Below are 23,502 nucleotides of genomic sequence, written 5' to 3'. Positions count from 1 at the left end.
CCAGATACACTGAGCACATCCATAGACCCTAAACGGCTATTCCCAAAGCCACGTCTGTGGCAGCTGCTAAAAGTTGTGCAAGTGGCTGGGCAGTCAAAATGCAGGTTTTTCAAATGTCTGTGTGTTTGGCTTTGCAAAATATACTCTGGCTGCAGATTTTAGTCCTCAATTAAAGAATGAGCTTCAAAAGAAGAAAACAACAGCCTTTGGTATTTATCAAGCTCCTCTCAACCCTGAATAAACAAATAAACCAATAAAATCACAACTAAACCTATCTTTGGGAATATAATACTTTTGAGTATCTGATGAACATTAAGGAATCACAGTCAGATAAATTCACACACAAGACAATATTTTTGGATAATTTTAGATAAGTCTCATGACTAAACTGCTCCTATAAGATTTGGCCAATAATTTAAAAGCAGACAAGGGAAAGGTTAACACACAGCAAATGCATATAGGATAGGGGTATGAGTTGCAGGGAAACTGTGAATTCTTTGCAACGATTTATAAAATTTTGTTTGAATGTGTACTTTTCCGGGAAGAGTGTCCATAATCTTCAAGAATCTAGATATTAGTAATAATCACAGATACAATATTAGCTAATGTTTACTAGGCATTTAACAAGTGGCAGGCAGTATTCTAATTATTTAACTTGTACTGACACGTTTAACACATAAGTAGTATTACCCCCGTTTTACAGATAAGGAAACTGAATGAAGATCTGGAGATTCACTTTAACTACTGCCAATGTCTTTCAGACCTCTTGCAGACCTACAATATGTATTGTGCTTAGTATTTTCTCATTTATTACCGCAGCTGATCTGCCACAAATATGTGAGGTAGATATTACCTATCCCATCTCACAGATGAGAAACTGAAGCCCAGAGAGGTTAAAAAACAACTTACATCAAATGATAAAGCCAGTATGCTGTCAGAATAAAAAATTCAATTCTTTTTCTTCAACATTATGTGGAAATACAAATATTACCAGATTGGTTTATAAGAAGTGAGTAATTTATTCAAGACATATTCCTGAGGGCCAAATCTGTGCTCAGCACATTGAGATGTGGTCAGTAGCTAACCTGGCAAGAAAGATTTTTAAGAAATAGGCAAAAATGTTCTTTATCAACATCTAAAATTACAACCTGTGATAATAGTTACGAAAGGAAGAGAAACACTGGGTATTCTGAGATCACAGGACAAGACTCATGTAATACTGGGTGGTCAGGGAGGGCCTTTCATAGGCAGTGACATTGAAGTTAGGACCTAAAGGACTGTCAGGAAGGGGCCACATAGAATCACAGAAGAACAGAGTAAGTATCTCAAGACAAGGGAATACCATGGGCAAAGGTTGAGGGGCAGAAAAAAACTTGGTGCATTTGAGAAACTGAATAGAACGAAAAATATTTCGTGCCTGGATCTTGAGAAGTCAAGTGGTAGGAAATGAGACAGACCACACCAGCAAGGGCTAAATCACACAGAGTCTTATGCAAGTTAATTCTCAACAAGCCATGAGAAGAAGTGTGAGAGCTCTTTGGTTTCAAGACACCTATGAAGACTTCAAAAAGGCCAGGAAGGGAAGGATATTTATTCAACGTACTTACATTAAATTTGTAAGATAGGTTTTATGACCTCTATTTTAGGTATAGATTGAGGCTCAAAAACTTTTAGGGCCTACAGCTGGGCAATCTTAGGGATGTTGCTGACATACACCAGGGGTTGACAGACTCTCTTTGTTAAGGGATAGTCAGTAAATATTTTAGGCTTTATGAGTCAGTCTCTGTCACAACTACTCAACTCTGCTGCTGCAGTGTGAAAGCAGTCATAGACAATATGTAAATGAATAAGCATGGCTGTGTTCCAATAAAACTTTATTTATAAAAACAAGTGATAATTTGCCAACCCCCCGCACAGACAAGATTTGGTTTATGCTTACCCTCAAGTTCACTGCGATCACCATACCTCCTATATTGCATCATTAGGTATTTAATAGCACTTTTCAGATTTTAAGTTCTTTTCCTTTGTTGAACCACTTTGCCATCACTGACAACACTAAGGTGCCCAGGCTATAGTGGTGGCTGATTAAATAAATATGTCCATGTCAACCTTAATATCACTCCTTTGAAACAAAACCTGTACCTTTAACGAGCTTACAAAATGACTTGAATGTCTTCACTTTATTCTCTTTCTCTCCCCAACACTGGCTGGAAGGGAACAAACAGAAAGACTTCAGCAATAAGCCAGCCATTTTGCAGTGGTTATTGCTACTGGTTAAGTACTGTTCTGCATTTAAAACATGCTATGGCATATACATTAAGCACAGTAAATGCAACTATTGGGTTTGTCTCTGCTTATTCCAACTCAGCATGCTAATTTAGTCCCAATGTAGTAGGCATCGCTGATAAAAATCAAGCAAGCATGTTTATATTAGGCAAGATAAAGACATTTTAAAAAAATCACTAGTTATTTTAATTCTGAATGTTGTTGTTTTTGTTTAAGTATCTGTTTTTGTGGAACTGTTTCTCTCTTTTGTTGTTGTTTTTATTTTCCTGATGAATTCTAATCATGTTTTCTAATCCATTGGCAGCCAATGAAAGAAAATAAATGGTGAAGAAAATTGGATGAAGCTTGGATAATTGATGTTTGCATGCCTGGCTTTAATAAAAATACTCTGCTAAATTAGAGGTGAGTCCAAATGGATTCAGTCAATAAGGAAGTGATTCAGGTGAAGAATTTAATCTTGAGCTTTGTTGTAATCTCACAAATAAGCAGACAGATCAGTTCATTTGGGACCTGATTCGCCTTCTGCTGAAATCTGGGAGAACTATTCTAGCTTGCTTTTCTACCTTTGGTTTGTGCTTGAAGTTTGAAATTATTTTCTTTTGTACAAATTCAAGCGCTAGAATCCTTGGGTTAAAGCAAATGATGTATTCCCCGAATAGCTACAAGTAATATGAGAAAAATGATTCTTCTTGAAAAACACTCTTCCACTTTGCTCTTTTAATTTCTTCTAAGGGAAAAAAAAAACACTTTTAGTGAGTTCAAAATCAAGCTTGAAAATCTCAGAATCAAAAGGAAATATCTTAAACATCACCTTTAATACCAAACAACATTTTGGCATTTTTAATTACTCAATCAAGATAAACTCTATCATTTTATTTCAACTTTGCAAAACTGATAGCATGAAAATGACATCTGATGGATGAACAATATTTGGATGGAGATCTAAATTTTCATTAAGCTTGAAATGTGTCTAATTTGTTCTTGATTTGTCTATTCTCTTCTTAAATTCTTCACCCTATTTATATACTGCTGTTAAGGAGCTGATGTATTGGGCAGTTAGGTGGCACAACTATCTTCTCCTCACTAGAATAAGTAAAATGGTTTGAAGGACTAATATTTATTGTTACTTTTCCTAGGTGCTAGGAATTATGTACTACAACCTTCCCTGGAAAGTAAACTGAGACTCAGAGATTAAACAACTTGTTCAAAGGCACAGAGTGACTAAGCAATGGAGCCAGGATTTGAACTAAGTCAGTCCTACTTCAAAGTTCACATTCTATGCCCTCTTGTTGTCTCTCTAGAACCAGTGACTTCCATTAGTCAAGAACCCCAGCTCTATTTTAATTCTATTTCCAAGCTTTAAAAAAATACTCCTCTGAGTTCTATATTCTGATACCCAAGTATATTTTGCTTTCAAATCTCAAAAGATATAAAAGAAGATATCTTTTATAGTTTTGTGGACAGGTGAGTTTTGGTTCTTCACAACCCAATATGTTTCTTATTTACTGATAAAAGATTTGTCCGGAGCTTGTGGTTTGTAATCCCTACTTAGATGGGACTATGGAGTGGTAATGATGGTATAAGAGTGGGTCCTAGTCTTCAAAACCTAGATCCATCCTGAATTGGGATAGATGTCCCTACAAGAAATCCTCTCTGATGACTGATAAGCCCCCTTTCTCCTTTCTGATACTCTGAAGTTTATCGCTTTGCCACTGTTATTATTTCTAATTAAGATAAGTAAAATTCTAATGGAGAATTATGACATGAGATATCATCGTTAATACAAATTTTAAATATCAGGTGATGGAGGGGCCACTGGGAGGTATAGTAATTGTGTGAGTGGCTGTTTGGAGTGCTGTGTTGAAAAGAACAATGATTCATATCTTGATTCAGTGGGAGATCTACAACTTGTTAACAATGCCTGCCATGGCAGTGGAGGAAAGAGTCAAATCAAGTGTATTCTATATTTGTCTCCCTAATTTTGAAGTTACATAACACATATTTTGATAATCAGAACTGAAAGATTTAGTCTATCAACGGTGCCCCTCCTTTAACGGTTTTTTCAGACCCTAAGGAAACCCAATTTACATTGGGCATAATTACTACAATCTCATTCATTATGCATGTATAAACAAATGAAAACCAAAAAAACCCTGAATATTGACTGTCAGCATTAGATTAGACCAAGGCACCTTTCATTAGGAATACTATCCTCCACCCCCCACTGGTTACAAAATACTATGAATACTGAATCATATAAATTATAAAGCTGTACTTCCTCCCAAGACGAGTGTCTGTTTCCTTAAGTCAAAGCTTTCTAAAGTGTTTTATGAAACATTAGGCCTATGTAATGCTTCATGAAAAAATCATCTGGTCAAATAGCTTATGATCTGTGTTCCAACTTATAACACCCTATTTTAGTCATTTTGTGCAAAAGAGTCAAAGTGCTAGAAGTTTGGTCCCTAGAGAGCTGGTAAAAAAGGTGTTCAAAAGCTGGTATATTGGGTAGTTAGGTGGCACGGGGATCTAAGGTCCTTCTCCACAAAGATGTCAATTGTTTTACTATTTAGACCATGTTTATAAATATCTGCAAAACTGGAAGGCTTTCATAATCAAGAACAACAACCATGAATGCCTCATCTAGTCCAAGTGTGGATACAAATGTTTCCCCAGTTGCCAGCAAACAGTGACAGTGCTTAAGTCAGCTATTAACAAGATTTTTGAGAGGAGGGAAACTCTGAAGATGGAAATATTGGTTGGCATTATAAGCAGGCATGGGAGACAAGGAATTAAAAAGACTGAGAACACAGAGACTTGAGGGAATAGCACAGAATTGTTTTTTATCTTTTACAGAGACATTTCCTATATCTTTCTGAAATGAGAATCAGAACCATTGCCAGAATTATGAAAAACAGTTGGACATTTAAAATGGAAAATACAAGGTACTTTTTGGGTACTATGTGTTTTAAATAGTTTTTGCAAAAACTACTATAATGTGTTATTTGGCCAAAGAGCCATCTGAAGCTAAAAGAATGTTTTTTAAAAAACGGGGTGGGGAGATTTTGGTCTTACCCTTTCACCAGGAAGCATCAAAAGACTTCAACAACAACAAAAAAAGCATACAATTCTCACTTATGAAATGAGCTACTAGAATTGACTGTTGAGAAATATTTGGGTAACAAAACTGCCTTCCTAGCTTAACATATAACTGCTTTCAAGGCAAGATACTCATTGTTCATAATGCAACATCTACATTTTATTTGTAATGGGAGATACATTGGTGCAGATTAAAAATATTTATTGACACACTCTTTCTAAGCAGTATTTTGTCCAATCACCTCAGACTTGTGCCATCTTGATGAATGTGAATATCTATATCCTATCATCATTAGTTGGAGAGTTAATATAGAGAACTCCCATAAAATTGGCAACTTGGTGTAGGACCCATTTATTAATCTATAAACGGGATGTCTATCTATTTATTGTTGCAACATTATGGTCCCCACAGGGTAACTGCTCCTACAGGAAAGGAACAGCATTTATTTATGACTGACACCAATTAAAAAAAATTAGCTAAGCAGACAGAGCCAAAACTTAGGACCACACAGATTCACACTTCACACCACAGAGAAATGAAGATAAATTTAGTTAATAGCAAAACCCACTGTTTCTGTAAATAACAAGTGTAATTTAAGATGAAGGTGGCATATAATGATTCTGTGATGCTTCATACATCTGTTCCAATAAACCTATTTGATCATTTAGTTTTCTGTAAAAACAAAGAGTTGATAAAGATTCATATCAAAACTCCTAATGGATAGATAGCTGACTGAGCAGAATAAAAACATAAACTTCCAGCTAAGATCTCAATAAGTTGTAAGCTATTTATTATGACTAAAATGTATATTAAAATTGTTGTAAGTAAAATAATTAAAAAACACATACATATGTGTCTTCTCATAACAGATCTCACTGGTATATTTGTGAAAATCAGTTTACTGCCAAATTTCTTTGTAAGAACAAACTTTCATCCTTTGTTCATTACAGTAAAATGACCTCTAACCTCAGTCCTCATACCCAGAATCTTAAATTCCAAAACTGTCATTGAAGATAACATTCTTTAGCATCAAAACTTTAAATTCAATCATATTAAGCAAAACAAAAAACTGTTAAGAATCTCCCAAAAATGTTACTCATTAAAACATTTGTAATTATAAAAATCAATATCCCATTTCAATTAGCTCCTCTAAAATGCTTGGGCAGGATTGGTCCCTGGTAATATTTAATATCAGGAGGAGAGTAATCTATAGAATTTATTTGACAACTACTAGCAGCATCAGTCACTGTCACCAAAAAAAAAACATCCTCAGCTGTAGACGATATTCTAAAATTACTGATAGCACTGTCTGACCTTGCTGTAATCCGTTGTGTAGAAGTTGGATCTATTTATTTAGCTGTTCAGCAAATGTCAGAATACCATGTCTAGAGCAAATTAATACTACATTGGCAAAACACTCTCCACTGCCTGCTAGGAATAAAATTGAACCAAACTCTTTCCACTCAGAGTTTAATCACTGATTGGCCACACCCTCTCCCACCCATGGTGAACCTTTTGTGGACCTCAGCAGAGTTCTTAAGCTGCGAGACTCCTTTTTACAAAAGGATTCCAGAACATTCTATCCCCTGAGGCACATGCTCAACAGGCAATCAAAAGGATGTCATCTAGGACCCATCTGTGCTGTAGATGACTTGTGTGCCTCTCCAGGTCTGTTCTAATCTTTTCCACCTTGCTCCTCTTGGTCCTGGAAGGCTGATCCTAGGGGCTACGTCAATGGGCTCCTTTCCTGCCTGGCATCAGGGAGCCTTGGCAGGAGGAGAAGGAGTCAGGGTGTGTATATTCCTCCAGATCCTTCAGCAAGGTTATCTTGAGTCCCTCCACAAAAGGTCTCTGATCATCTTAAGAAAATCTTCATTATAGACTTTTTATTCTGGTCAAGAAACCTTTTCTCCTTTTGGTTTAGGGATATAAAAGATCACAAGTTGCTAGCCTCAGGTTCCTGTACTTTCTCTTACAGCTCCTGTACCCTCTACCACACTGTCTCTTTATTTATTTATTTTTTTAGGTGAGGCTACCCTTGGTTGACCTCACAGATTGCAAGGACTTTGTCAGTTTACAAATCCTTATTATTATTATTTTTTAATTTTTTTATGCCTACAGCACCTGGTCTTCCTGGTGGTTTCCTATCCAAGTACTAACCAGGCCCCACCCTGCTTAGCTTCCAACATCAGATGGGATCGGGCTTGTTCAGGGTGGCATGGCCATAGACTCTACCACACTCTCTTTATCAGTCTTTTTGTAAATAAACTCTTTCATATACCATGACTGAAGGTACATAAGTGAGTGAGTCATTGTTTCCTGGTAAGAGAGATATCAACATCCTCTTTCGATCAACCCAGCTTGATTTTAGAAAAAAATTATTTATTTGAAGACTGAACCTGCTAGAACTAGAAGGTTATTTCTTTATAGTTTTTAGTTTTCTTCTCTCTACAACATATTCACAATTGAGTTAAAAAATAAAAGTAACATTTAAAAAAAAAATCTGAACACTCTCAGCTCACGCCATTTAATATTATCAAACATTTCTTTCCTTGTTTTTGTGGAGAAGATGGCTAACACTAAGACTCTGAAATTACTGCTCATCAACTATCTAGATCTATACTTAAAGTAAAGGTAGAAAAAGGAAAATAAGCCAAATGCTTCTTGGGCCCTGCCCATTATAAATGACAAATGATAGCTTGTCAGGTGAAAACAAGCTTCTCAGCACTGAAATGGCTTCATTTGGTTTATTAGTTACAAATGAAAACTAAGGAAGACCCATCTAGAAGATGACTTGCAATCCTTAGTTTTAGCGTAATTTAAGATAGTCTCAGTAAGGCTGAATCGCCACATGGTCTCCCAGTCTGTTTAAAGAAGGAACACAAATAACATGGAAACAAATCTGAAAAGATAGTTAATAAGTAAAAATGTAGGTCTGCAGCCTTGGACAAAAGATGATGTTAAACTTCTGTGAAACTCCAATGACCCAGTTACAAGGGGTGGCCTCATATTTATCTCAAAAGTCACATTATTCTGTTTTCTCAAGCAAATAAACTGTGTCATTGAGCTGTTAATAGTGAACACCCCAAGAGAATATGTATAGGGTGGCTTAACAACCAAAACAAACAAACAAACAAACAAACAAACAAACAAAAAAGTAGGGAAGGAAACAGAAACTCTCAAATTACATAAGCTCCACATAAGTTTTTTGGAAAGTGACCAGCAAGCACCTGGTAAGGCCAGATATGCACACATATTACCTGAATCCACAAGATCCAGACAAGTATTTGTTTTATTTTACTGATATGTTAGCATTTCCTTTTCTCTTCTCTACACCTGTAACTGCCCTTTATTCTCTGAAATATTGGGACAAAAATCTCTTTGCAGAAGTCCTCCTCATCCATCCCACGTCCCTCAGCATTGGTTTATTTCATGAATATGTATTTTCCTATGTTCTGGAAGGATCTAAAAGGTAGTCTTGAATCTATTTAATTTCTGTTCATGTCCTATCTAAGTAGAAGCTCCTTGGATTGACAGACACGTGTTTATTAAAACCATAAAATGTCTCCTTTTTATTTCCTTTTATTTTAAGTATCATGTCCAAGTTTTCAATCCAGAAACCTTGGGAGAGTTTTCTGAGTTGCTCAACTAGCTAAGGTCATCTTCCATTTCTTATTCACCCTGACTAGGTTGACATTTCCCATAGTATGCCAATTCCTGCCACTGACTGTGATCTATAAAGTTTCCTTTCATACACTATCATCTGACTACACGCCAAAGTTCTTATCAACTAGGTAAGAAGATTGTAATCTCTGCCCAGACAAGTTTGAGGACAGGAATCCCAGCATAGTTTAATGCTGCAGTTCCGTGGCAGTCTTCAAAAATGGATGAGGTACCTTGAAGGTGGAAGTACTTCTTACGGGAGATGACACCGACTAACTAAACTGCAGAGTGCTGGTCTTTAATTGGAGAGTGGGCTCTTGGACTCAATGCCCTCAAGAGCCAGGCAGGTGAGTAAAGAGGGGCCTGGATTAAGACAATAGAAAATACTTTGACATACCGGGAAAAATATGCCTTTTCTAAAAGTGCTGCAGCTATATAATCCTTTTAATTGTTGCCATGGGAATGTGAGCCTCGTATGCCCAGACTGTTTCACTTTACAAAAGCCAGAAGTCTGGATTTTGGGAAACACTGAGCTTACCAGTCACAACCTATTTGAGAACTACATCTGACCTCAGTGCTTTACGGTTGCAGCTGCCTCTCCAGCCAGATGTGTCAGCACCCTGGACAGTGCTTTCCAAGCCAGTACACTTCTCTCCTGATGCTGCCACCACCCTCTCCACAGTGTTCTGACTTCTCCCTCTATTCCAAAGAATTTGAAAAAATCTCTGCACATAATGAAATATTTTGGTGGAAAACTGTTGCATCTGTGAATGAAGAGATGTAGAGAAAGGCTATGAAGAGGAAAAAATCACATAAGTCTGAAGAGGAGATCCAAGCAGGGTTCCTTAGGCTGAAGAAGAGAATGAAGAGTTAGAGCATGAATCTACATACAGTGACAATAATGCTAATGCTAGAATGTTATTGATCACTTTTTAGATGCCAGGCACTTTTCTAAGTATTTCATACGTGCTAACTGACTTACCTCTCACTATAATCCTGTGCAGAAAGCAATGTTTTCCCTATTCTACAGATGGCAGAGAAGTGCTAGGTGGTTTTCTCAAGGTCATACCTTTAGAGAGAGATCCAACTATGCCATACTTCCTACCCTATACTCCTTCACCATAACACCTTCAGTCACCCCATTGGCATGCCTTGGCTCAAGTCCTTGATGTAGCCTGAAATATCTTTTCTATACATATAAATCTAACATGAAGAGACAAATTCCTCCATGTAAATTAAACTCCCATGGTGGTTTTAAAATATGTCCACATATGTTCTTCCCTTCAACATTAAGTAGAGCTTAATTTTCCTCTTCTTAAGTGTGGACTGGACTTAGTGATTCCCTTTGAGTGAAAAGAATATGATGGAAGTGGCCACATGTAACTTCTGAACATAGGTTATAAAAGGCATTTAATCTTCTCTGCTCTGTCTCTCAGATCACTCAACCTGTGGGAAACCAACTGCCCTGTCATAAGGAAACTCAAGAAGCACAACTGTGGGTTTTATCTATTAAGGAACTGAAGCCTCTTGTGAACAGCCATGTGAGTGAGCCATCTTGGAAGAGGATCCTCCAGCCCAGCGGTCCCCAACCTTTTTGGCACTAGGGACTGGTGCTCCTGAGAATCTAATGCTTGATGGTGTGAGGTGGAGCTAAGGTGATGCTAGTGCTAGGGAGCGGCTGTAAAAACATATGAAGCTTTGCTCACCAGCCTGCCGCTCACCTCCTGCTGTGCAGCTGGGTCTTAACAGGCCATGGTCCACTACTGGCCTGTGGCCCAGGGTCGAGAACCCTTGCTCCAGCTCCAATCAATCAAGTCTTCAGATGACAGTAAACCTTGGCTTACTTCTTGATTGCAACCTCATGCAGGACCCTGAGGCAGAACCACCCTATAAATAAAACCCAGGTGTCATTTATCAAATAATTAGAAGTTCAATTGGCTCACTGGTTGTCAAGAATAGAGTTCATAAGGGTTTAAGTACATAGTTTGATTAAAAATATGATAAAATTGAATTCTTTCAATTGGACATATTTAACATTTGAATTTATGGCAGATCACCAAATAAACATGAATATAATTTTACTATTTACTGACTATAAATTAGAATTAAGACTATACTTGTTTGCCATATTAAAATATACTAAACTCCAAGTATTAGAAAGTGACATGGACTTATATTTTGTAAAACAATGATTTTCTTAAATTTTAAATGTGGAAATATTCCACTCTGATATGTTACTTTGGATCATATTAGCTATTTTTTGCTTTACAAATATGAGAGAATTTGATATCACATTAATATCTTATTTCTCTGAGAAGAACATTTGGGTTGTTTTCTAAAAAGATCTGTTTCATATATACCTTAAGTACATGCGTTAAATGAGAAGTACTGTGGAACTAACATCACAACTCCATGTTAAAAAATTCTAGGAAATAATATAAATCTGTTAAGTACACTGGTAAGTATGGTAATAATCCACATAAAGTTTAATCAATTTCATGATGAATTCTACTTGAAACCCCTGACAATTCTGACTGTGCTACTTAATGAAGATTTTTGAAAATTATTAAAATATGTGGTAGAATGTTACAATAAGACAAGATCAATATAAAACATAATTGTGACAGGTATCCACTAGAGGCCAGTGTAATTCAGCAAAAAAGAAGGCATTTAGAAACAATCCCTGTGGAAAAAGTAACACTTTTTTCTTCCATGTAGAAGTGGAACTCTTGTGAATTAGGGGGGGAAAAAAATGATAAAGAAAGTTTTCTGATTCTCTGAAGAAGTTTCAAAGGATAAGGAAGATGAGTTAAGAAAGGATGAGTCATAAAATACAGAAACAAAGAGAATGCTTGTCTCCAGGAAAAAAAAAAACAGCACTACCATATAATGTCTGATGTTTCACCTATGTAAGCATAAATTTTCAAAATACTTGGTTTAGTTGTAAGCTTTTCCATAAATATTGGGTTTGTTAAGGACATTAGAAAAATAATTAAAGGTCTATAATACCTAGAGAGTGCCACAATAATTTCATTTTCAGGACAATCATTATTGCCAAGACAATGCAAAGAATTTTGAAAAAGGCTGGAAAACCTGTATATTTGCGATTTCCTTCACTTAAATAATTTTATTAAGAACAAGTACCAAATGGTTCATTCTCACACATGGAATAACTCACATAAATTCATCTAGCGCTATGTTCATATTATATATTTCTTAATAATGGTGCTACATGATGCTTACAATACTTTTTAACAAGGAACTGAACCAGGTTCTCAAAACTCAAAATAGAAGTAGAAATAAAAATCTGATTCTTTTGTAAAGTTAGACAATAGTTGATAGAATTTTACCTTGTACAAGTGAAGGCTGAACAATTTCACACATAACCCACAGGTACATTTTCCCCTCTCCTCTAACAGAGAAAGGCACCTTATGTAACGTGGGCATGCTGAGGAGATTAATGAACCATGAAATCTTAGAGCCGGACAGGACCTGAGAGGTCAGCCAGCCGCAGCTTGAACACTTTCAAAGGCAGGGAGCTTCCTCTTTTACAAGGTGCTACATTCCATGGTCAAGGCTATAACTGTTTGAAAGTTATTCTTTAATCCTTATATTGAGGGACCTCATCTAACACACAACAAAATGCTGTTCTGGTTCTTGAGGTCAAAATAGGACGCAAGAGACAAAGATAAATAACACATGATCCCGACTTTGAGGAACTGTAAAATTCCACCCATGAGGTTCTGATTTGGACCTCTGATCCGCAGGTGGTGCCTCTAACAGATACTAGCTATGTGAATAAGGTAACTTATTTGGGTCTTAGTTTCATTATCAGTAAAATGGGGATAACAATGGTACCTACTTCGCAGGGTTGGTGCCAGGATTAAATGAAATAATTCAAGAAAAACACTGAGCCCAGTACCTGGCAAAGTATAAGTACTTGGGAATTGATAGCTATTATGACTAAGCACTGTTTACTTAACAAATGTCATCCACTCTTTACCAAACTCCTATGAGGTTTAATTTATTACCACCGTTTTTAGAGACAGGAGAATTGGGGCTCAGAGTGGTGATGTAGCTTGCAAGGAACTGCAGCTTGTTAGTGGTATGACTAAGGTTTTAGCACAGGTTTGTCTGCCTACAAAATTTTAACTGCTACACCAAGCTGCTTCCATGAAAAGGTGAATTCCTATTCCATGTGGCAGTGAGGACAGGATCTATCTTGTGTCCCTAACTTTTTCTTTCTCTGACCGAAACATGATTAGTGCCAAAAGTTAACCTTGAGACCCCTCTCTTCCTATCCACAGTAGAACAAAGAGTCCTGGAGGTGGCAGACTTTGAAATTTGAAGCCCCCTACTTCCAGTGAACAATCTCTCCTGCTGTTCACACCTCTTCTCCTAAAGCCCACTATTCTGAGTAAATTGCCACCTCTATATAGCAGGGCATCCTTGTACCTTCAATTGTTCCTCATAGGATAGGCACAAATGGCCTGGATCTTTCCTGGTACTCTAGGATAATAAAGAGCATTGAGAGAAAGCTCCTGCTCCAAAGGGAAAGATCTAGTTGAGAATAAAGGCACATAGGTAAATGCTATGGAAAACATATTCAAGTGATAGTACTCTCCTGATTTTGCATTCTTTTAAATAGTGTGTGCCCTCTATGCACATTTAAAAAAAGTTTGCACATTAAAAAGCCAGAGACAGAATACTGTGTTGTGCCACTCAACTTTCCAGGTCGCTTGCTTTCCAGTACAGAAAAAGCATAATTTAGTCAGCTATTCTCTGGCACTGAACCCTACTCACTATGTATCAGGGATTGTGCAGGCCCAGGGCCCAAGAGGCTTTTAACCTTGTTACTATCATGAATGGAAGCTGGCATCCTATTCGAATTAGCTATGGAATTTCTATTTATAGCCTATTTAGGAAAACAAATTAAAATAGCTCTAAATCACATGTCTTTAATATCGTGAAGAAACACCGAACCATACTCCAAGCTGTAACACCAGATCAGTGGTTACCTAGGTCTCTTCTGAAAGACTTTTCCACTCCTTTCAATTTGCCTGCATTTCTGCTTATTCATTAGTAAGGACTTGGCCTCCAAACTACATGTGAATCAGACCACCCAACTATCTGCCTCTGGCTCTGAGAAATGTGGCTGAACTATAACTTTACTAGATATTATGCTTCTTTAAGTCAAGGTTTCCTTACAGATATGTTTTTAATATAGCTGGTAAGGCCAAAGGAAACAAATAATTCAAACTCAAATCTTAGTGACTGTTTTTATAGAAGTCTTATATGGGGAACATTTTCTCCCATAGGTTAATGAGAAGATAAATATATGTTGAGTTGATCCTCAACTTCTAAAGGTATGATCAAACTAATTTACAATGATTTAAAAACCATTACTGATATGATTCACAGAGTGGATAATCAATATCAGGAACAAAAAAAAGGATAACTGATGTGGAAGAAAAAAGTTTAGAAAGCAAAGATGCATGATCAGAGGAGACAAATCTAGAGCTACTGACCCTGTAATCATTTCACAGAGGCATGTATTTCTCTAAGATGATTAAGAAAAGGTAGAGGGAAACATGAAAGACACTTAGAAGGCAGGGATGGTTTGAGTGCTAATTGAGAGAACCAATTAGCATGATTTACTATTATTACCACTCAGAAAGTAATTTGTTTGCAAGGTATGAAGTACCTGCTTGACATCCTAAATTCAGAAGAAAAATGGGGAAAATGCAGTGGGGTACAAAAAGGAAAACAGAATTAAGTTTATTCCAAGGAGATTATTTACAATTCAATGGAAGGTCAGGCACTTGCACAACTGGGGCATCTTGCCTAGAAAGCATGCAAGGCAACAGACTGATCTTACTGAAATGAACTGACCTAAAAACTGTGTGAGATTTTCTTTTACAAAAGTGCAATGTACCATAAATGGTAGAAGTGAGGAAGATAATAGTCTAGAACAATGTTTTCCAAAATAAATTAAACTGTCTACTGGCAAATTAAAGTTTGTGATCTCTAGCTTTAGGAGAGGTGAGAGAATGAGCAAAAAAAAAAAAAAAGTGGGAGGGATATTATCAACCATGAATGCAGGATATGGTAGGAAAAGTAAAATATTTTCTTGCTATTGTCCATGCACCACAAAGTAAAATGACTGATCTTTCTCTGCTAATTCCTTCAATAAGGGGAACCTAAGTGGTCTCCTACGGTGATACTACTAGTCTCCTATAATATGACCTAGATATATGCTATAGAGTTCTTGTTATATTTCAGAAAAGAATCTTCCTTTAGGCAGGATATCGTAAAAACCAAACGAACAAAGAAATATACATACATATGCCTGCTTACTGTGTGCTCTGCCTAGAGATTAATAAGAAACATGGCCATCACCTCTTCCGGATCCATGGAAGTAAGTCTGGTTTCACCCTCAGGCACATATCAGTTTGTCAATAACCATAACTCAGGTAAACATGTAACATCTAAGAATAGTTAACTTTTTGTTAAGGGCATGGCTCTGTGTCAGGTGTCAGCTAAGCACATCCATGGGTGTTATTCCTTTCACCCTCACAAGTGCAATTGTTGACATTGGAGGGCATGGAGATTAAAAACTTGCCTAAGATTCTACAGCTGCTTGATGTCCACAATGGAATTTCGATCCAGGTCAATCTGACCATAAAGCCCAAACTGCTACCCAACATGGTAGAATGCCCACTACATTCAGAGCCCCGCTGCCCTGTCTCCTCAAGGGTGCCCCAGACTTCAAAACTATAGCACAACATGACTGCTGACATGTTATGCTAAAAGTAAGCCTCCTGTATTTCCTAAAATATTCTTCTTTCAGAAAAAAAAACAAACAAGCAATGAAGCAAGCACAACGACATTTCACTAGTCGTCAGGTGGGAGGCGTGTGTCTTTACTCTGCCAGAATCACATATGGGACTTTGGAAACATCTCCTCATCTCCCATGGCCTCGATTGCCTCATCTGTTTCGGAAATCCCACAGAAACATTCCTACACAAATGTACTAAATGTATAATCAAGTAATATGTGCCAATCGCAGTGAACAGCCCCAGGCTGTTGCTTTTATTCCACTGTGATACGTTTACATAAACTTTTTAGCAGTACTACAAAAAGGAGAGACAATAAAGTAATATTCACTGGGAGAATGGGGATTAGCAACTCAATGTTTTGTCATCCACTACTACATTTCTAGGCCAAATTTGACTTTCATGGATAAATGAATATTGAGAAAAATAATTGCAAATTGGAAGAGTTTAATTAGAGTACACAGAGACATTGTTAGAAGAACTGAATTGCTTCTTTTGGCATAAACTGGACTGGAAAAATAATTAAAATGGGCTCTTAAAAAGCCTGTTTTGTGTTATGTTGAGGAGCTATTTCAATGAGAAACATTTCCAATTCTTAGAATTAAAGCAATAAAGATTTGCACATTAATCAGCCTAAATGCATGTACATTTCTTCATGGCAGGGAAGTTCACTCAAATAAGCTAAGTAAATGCAAAACAGGAGTGGTTGTCTATCAGCTCTACCTGATTCTCAGACTAAACCTTAAAGATTTTTTCGTTTGTTTGTTTTTACCTTAACTAGCTGTGAGAGCAATAAAGTAAGACAGGGATATTACACCAAAGAACATTTAATAAAAATTTCTAAGATTCTACAATGTACCTAGCACTGGGTTGAAATGAGCAAGTTGGTGACCAGAAAGTCACAGTCTGCCTTTACTGATTTTATAAGGCAGTGGTGAACTTAATCTAGAGTTGCCAAAGGGCAACTAAAAATATCTCTGTATCAATGGTAAAATTCCCACTTAATAGCTACTTCACCACCCACTTAGGATAATATCTATGAGGAGATGACCGCATAATATCCTCATAATATCTCCTCATAATATCTATGAGGAGATGACCCATTAATGTCTGCACCTCTTATTAAAGAGTGGACAACTGACAGATAGAACACCTGTAGAGTTTACACTAAAAAACTTCATCTACATCAAGAGGGATGGTCAACAGTCAGAAGTTCACAAAGACACCACTACATTAGGCTGCAGCCTCCAGAATTGAGAATGGGAGGTAGGATGATATGGCCCTTTACTTGGAAGACAGATTTATTAGGCTGACAAAGCTGGATTTCCTTGGGTTGGGCTGTCAAAGCTAATCTGATCTTATCTGAAGATGGTTAAAGGGTATACCCTAAAGAATGACTTCATACAGCTTCCATTAGAAGTTAGGTTAAATGAGTATGAGTACCTAACTCCAGACACTAGATTTTCCTCCTCCTTATATCCACTAATTTCATTTGGCCCTTTTTATGCCTGGTCTTTGATTCTGTCTTCCTCATTCCTCCATTACCTCTTAGAACCCAAATGTCCATAAATCATGTTGCCTTTGCCAAAATGTACCTGGTTTCATCTAACTCCCTCCACCCCACCCCAAAAAAAGATTTCATAAAGAAAGGGGCAGAACTTCCTTCTTATATATTCTACTCTAGGATAAAAAGTTTTAGAGGTTTTAAATTCTTAACATTAGAATTCATCTTAGAAGGGATGTCTTCCTTTACTAAAGGAGGTTTTGCCCCTGAAAGACCATTAGTAAACAGTGCTGTATCTTACTATAGCTAGGATTCTAGAACAGAAGAAACACTGTATTTCTGTTGTTTAAGTTCTGACCAACAGTGGGACTAACATTAACACTAACTATACACCAGCTTCTCCTCTTCCTCCACTTCTTGAAAGCTATAAAGAAACCTGCGTGTTTGACTCACAATCAACTGCAGAAATTGACAGATATCATGATTTTGTCTTCTATGTAATAAATTTTCAAGAATTGCTTTAGTGGAATATATAAACAAGTGATGTCTCCTTCAAAAAAAGACAAATGAATGACATCTCTTAGGAACTCTTTTGTCACTGGTAAACACAGTTCCATCCATCTTGGATAATCTTTTAATTCCCTTAAACATTTATACATTAAGTCCTCAATCTCTACATTATACAATGGCAAGGAATTCAGCTCACTGAGACTGGAAAAGCGGAGAACAAAGGGGCATATAAGGCCACATTTATCATTTTTTCCCCTTTCTCACAAACCTGATTCATGTTTCTTCTCTGTTTATAGGGATTCAAGGATTCTTTATCATCCCAATTATTCTCCTGTGAATGGATTCCAGTTATCAATGTCCCTTCAAAAAATGTAGGATGGTGCCTCTTAACTGCAGATATTTATTGCCCAGAGATAATAATGGGAAGTGTTTAAGGATGTGGACCATGGTATAAAATTGCCTGGTGTCAAATTCTGGCTTTATATCATATTAGCTCTGTGGTCTTGGGTGAGTTAAGAACCTCTTCCAAGCCTTCTTTCCTTGGCTGTAAAATAGATTGATGATGATGATGATGATGATGATGATGATAATAATGTCTTCAGGTACAATAATCCACACAAAGTACAAGAGCCTGGCACATATAAAGTGCTCAATAATGGTTGGCCATTACTAATATCAACGCCACTACCACCAACACCACCACCAGCACCATCACCACCATTATCACTACTCTTGTTGTTTGACTATAACTCCAAATGAATCCTGCTTCAGTGCAACAATGCACAGTGAAGTGAAAACAGCTTTCCTTGGCCTCCATGATTTGGCCCATTCTCACTCATCATGCCACTTTTTTCCCAGTCTGAACAATCTCTTTACTAGCCTGTTCTGCTTGATCATCTAGGCTAAGAGGTTACTCTTTCTTTTCTATCCATTCAAGTATTCTCCTGTCTCTGAAAACTGGCACATCCAAGATCTTCGAGCCACAATCACCTCTCCTTCCTCCTTACTTTTACTCAGACAATCATTTCACATCTGACTGAGAGTTCTGTTAGCTTTAAATTCAATGCCATATAAGATTACTATGATTCATGGTTTTCTAATTGACTTATGGATTGATTTAACTTGTGTTTCTAATTACAGGGTAAAGAGTTTCCTATTCTTATTTGGTATTGCCTTCTTACACTTTGCATCATTCTAGGAACACAGAATATAATCTAGTTACTGTCAGCGGACTGAGTCACACTTATATTTTAAGTGTGTTAATTAATATCAGGAACCTTGGAAAGTGAAGTAAATCTATAGTAGACACTATGGTACTGCTTAACATTAGGGCTACTGAGGTTTCTGCCAATCTAAAATTTAAAAAAAAAATCTCAAATTGAGATCTATAAAATGTTACCATAAGTTCTAAAGTACATTTTGAAAAGAATTCCAGCTCAGGAAGATCCTACCTTCTTGTAATACAGAACACAACAGTTACTAGTTGATTCACTTTAATAAGTAAGACACAACTGTCATGTAAAAGATTCTGTACTTGAGGGTAGTGGAGAATGTTATAGAGTTTACTCCAAGAGGTTAGACAAGAACAAAAGACTGTCAAATTTTAGTATGTTATAGTATGTTTTCCTGAGCTAAAAAACAAAAAAACAAAAAATAAACAAGCAAGGAAACAAATAACAAAAAACCCATCATCACTATTATTTCACTACTTATAAAACCCAGTGTCATATTAGTGCATGGGGTCATTAAGGTTGGTTTGCACAATTACAAAAAAAATTAGACAGAAAATAAATAGACATAAAAGAAGGACTTGTTAGCTGAAAGAATGCTCTGATTATTACTCAAAAGCTTAATAAAGTCTCTTTGGACAAACAGCTAAAATTTCTTATCTTGAACTCCATTTGTTCAGAATATAGATGAGGAATTATCTGAAATTTACTTTTGCACACTCTAAGAAAAAGATTTGCTGAGTAAAAATTTACTGAAATAAGACTGAGAAGAATATACTTAACACATTTAAAGAAACAAACTTTTCTCCAGCAACAAAATGCCTCATTTATAAATACTAGATTAATTAATATCAAGAAATTCTTTGCTGTTGTATTTTGTTTGTTTATTTATTTATTTTGGGGATGGTTTGTTTCACTGCAATAGATAACAAAACAGGCTATTAAAGAGGCCTTAGAAATTATTTGTTATAAAAAGTGTTGCTAAATCTGAGATTGAAGGGAAACGCTGTGACAGAGAGTATACTTTACAGTTAGGACTTTAAAAAAAATTGAGGTATAACTGTGTGGGGGTTCAGAATAAGTCATCTCAACATGTGCCTCAGTGGTATGAGAATTATTTTGAGCTAAAGGTAACCAAGACCCTGTGGGCTCGAGAAACTTCTGACCCCTGCCTTAACTATCCAGAAGAATTTAAATTAGGAGCCTGGCCCATTAAGAGTTATTACCAGAAATGACTTTTTACCCATCTACATGGCAGGAAAAATTAATAATTACTAAAAATATGCTTTCCTTCTACTGACCTTCTGAAGCCCCAAGGTACCTTACCTCATCTCTAGCTCAGCATGTCTTATCTATCCATTTTCCCTTTCTGTTTCTGAACCTCCTGTGCATATGGTGGGGGGGGTCTCTGACTCTCTCATGTATGTGGGGTTCCCATACATATGTATGTATTAAATGTGGTTATTTTCTCTTGCAGATTTGTCTCAAATCTTCGATTATTCGACCAGCCAAAAGAACCCTGGGGATAGAGGAAAGTTTGTTCCTCCCCTACAATTGTCATATGACATTGCATTAGTTTCAGATACAAAATATAATGATTCAATATTTTGAATATATATTGTGAAGTAATCACCATGTGTATTTTACATCATCAACAGTTACAAAATTGTTTTCTTGTGATGAAAACTTTTAAGATCTCGTTTAGCAACTTTCAAATACTCAATATAGTATTATTAACTATAGTCACCATGCTGTATGGTACATCCCATATTTATATTTATTTTATAACTGGAACTTTGTACCTTTGACCCCCTTCATCCATTTTACCCACTCTCCACCACCTGCCTCTGGCAACCGGCAATCTGTTCTCTTTATCTATGACCTTCTTTGTTTTTAGATTCCATATATAAGAGAGATCATATAATATGACTGACTTATCCCGCTTAGCATAATGTCCTTGAGGTCCATCTGTATTGTAACAAATGGCAAGATTTCATTATTTTTTATGGGTGAATAATATTCTATTCTATATACATATGTCCATCCATTCATTAATAAACACATATGTTGCTCCCATATCTTGGCTATTATAAATAATGCTGCAATGTACATGAGGGTGCAGTCATATTTTCAAATTAGTGTTTTTGTTTTCTTCAGATAAATGCCAGAAGTGGAATTGCTAAGTCATATGGCATTTCTACTCTTAATTTTTTGAGGAATCTCCATACTACTTTCCATAGTGGCTGCACCAATTTACATTACCACAAACAGTGCACAAGGGTTCCCTTTTATCCATATCCTCACCAACATTTGTTATGTCTTATCATTTGATAATAGCCATTCTAACAGGCATGAGGTGATATCTCATTGTGGTTTTGATTTACATTTCCCTGATGATTAGTGATGTTGAGCATCTTTTCATGTACCTGTCGGCCATCTGTCTTCTTTGGAAAAAAGTCTATTCAGATCTTCTGCACATTTTTTAATTGAATTGTGCTTTTTGTTGTTGTTGTTGAGCTGTATGAGTTCTTTATATATTTTAGATATTTTAGATATCAACCCCTTATCAGGTACATGATTTGCAAATATTTTCTCCCATTAGGTTTCCTTTTCATGATGTTGATGATTTCTTTTGTTGTGCAGAAACATTTTAGTTCGATGTAGTGCTTTTATTTAAAATAGGCAGCAAGAGATGTCTACTTGACCAAGGATCATTTGCCTACTTTAAACACATAAAAATAATAAAATGACATTAGGGATGTAATTCTTAATAGGATCTCCACCTGCTTATTGGCTTTATTCTAATAAGATTGGCCAAGAGGTTTTGTCTATTATCAGAGAAATGGAATAGTTTTTCTCTAAATAATACTGTGAAACTTAGTAACGATTCCAGCCACCTACATCAAAGATAAGTTTTTAGTGCTCTTCTCTTTTTAGCAAAAATTATTTTCCTTTATAAGTAGTCCACCAATTCACATGTGAAACAGAATGTATTGCTGTGGATCATGTTTTGAGATGAGGCCCTGACAGGAGAGTTAACAGCAGAAACCAGGCCACCAGTCTAGACCGAGACTTCCTTTATTGTTCATGGACACAAATGCGTGGCTTCAGAAGTGCGTTGTTATCAAGAAAGCAATTGGCCAGGACCCTTCCTTTGAGCAAATTTTATGCCTGGAATTAATGCGGTCAACTGACTTTTTCTACCAACTCGGTAGGAAAAGTCAGTTCAACCTTCAAACCGAAATTAAGCATAAACAAATAATCACTTAGGGGTCATCAACTGGTGGTTTGGTTGAGCACTGGAAACCACGTTTGCTCTCCCTGAGTGGTACATTGAGGGCAACTGACCTTAAGAACAGCAAGAAGGGATGATGAATGGTCTACTCAGACTCCCTTTGTCCCAACTGCATTTTTCATCTGTGAAAAGGTGCTGAAGCAGGGGCCAGATTTAACAGTGGAAGACCACCTGGGGGCTACCTACCTATTCAATTATACCCTTCACAGATGAAGCAACATCTTTACTTTTAAATCTGGTAACACTGGATTGCTAGTCATTTTTATTTATTAAACTTCTTTTAAAATTAAATTTGTTTATTAAAGTTGTAACTGGCTGCCTGGTGTACTAATTGAGAGCTCTTTATACACAGCAATCAGTCATAGTAAATGCCATATCCCAGTGCCTAGGACATTGCTATAGGGCAGTGGGCCCCAAACTTTTTGGCACCAGGGACCAGAGCTTCTATTAGAATCTAATGCCTGATGGTCTGAGGTAGAGCTGAGGCCACCGGTGATGCTAGTGCTGGGGAGCAGCTGCAAATACAAATGAAGCTTTGCTCACCCACCTGCTGCTACCCACCTCCTGCTGTGTGGTCCAGTTGCTAACAGGCCATGGACCAGTACAGATTTGAGGCCTGGGAGTTGGACCTCAAGAGAAAGCACTTCATATGCTTCCCCAAACCTGTATTTATGAGTTTAAAATATTTAGCCGGAGTGTTACTTTTAAGTTTATTTTCTTATTCAATTCACCAGTTGTGGCCCAATCTGCTGAAATTGCCTGAAAATGACTAATTTTATTCAGTTAAAAAAACTTCGGACGATGCCCTCTCAGCAATAAAAAGTTGGTGAGGAAAAGCAGGTGTCGAGAGAAACGAATCTTTTCCAATTGCAGAAGAGAGGAGAAGGTGGCCTGGAATCAAGTTATTGAGTGACCTTTCTTTTTTTAGCCACTGTGTTGAGAAGAAAGGCTATTTCTTCCTCAGGAGAACTGACATGTAAGTAAAAACTAGGTAGTGAGGTGGACTGAGTCTAACACATTAGCTGATTAAACAAATTGCTCAAACACCCAGAGAGACAGATAGTTTCCCAGGGAATTACTAA

The 23,502-nt window shown here is 36.8% G+C and overlaps 1 protein-coding gene and 1 pseudogene across 1 annotated transcript in view; both read right to left on the bottom strand.

Annotated features, from left to right (window-relative positions):
• The window catches only part of LOC120593753 (succinate--CoA ligase [GDP-forming] subunit beta, mitochondrial), a 191,976-nt gene that overhangs the window by 24,202 nt on the left and 144,272 nt on the right, over positions 1–23,502 (bottom strand). The window lies entirely within an intron of this gene.
• Positions 7,496–7,613, bottom strand: LOC120593838 (uncharacterized; annotated as a pseudogene).

Source organism: Pteropus medius, unplaced genomic scaffold, assembly GCF_902729225.1.
Source record: "Pteropus medius unplaced genomic scaffold, Ma_sr-lr_union100, whole genome shotgun sequence".
NCBI lineage: Eukaryota > Metazoa > Chordata > Mammalia > Chiroptera > Pteropodidae > Pteropus > Pteropus medius.
Note: the sequence above shows the minus strand (reverse complement) of the source record. Positions and strands in the feature narration are given on the sequence as shown.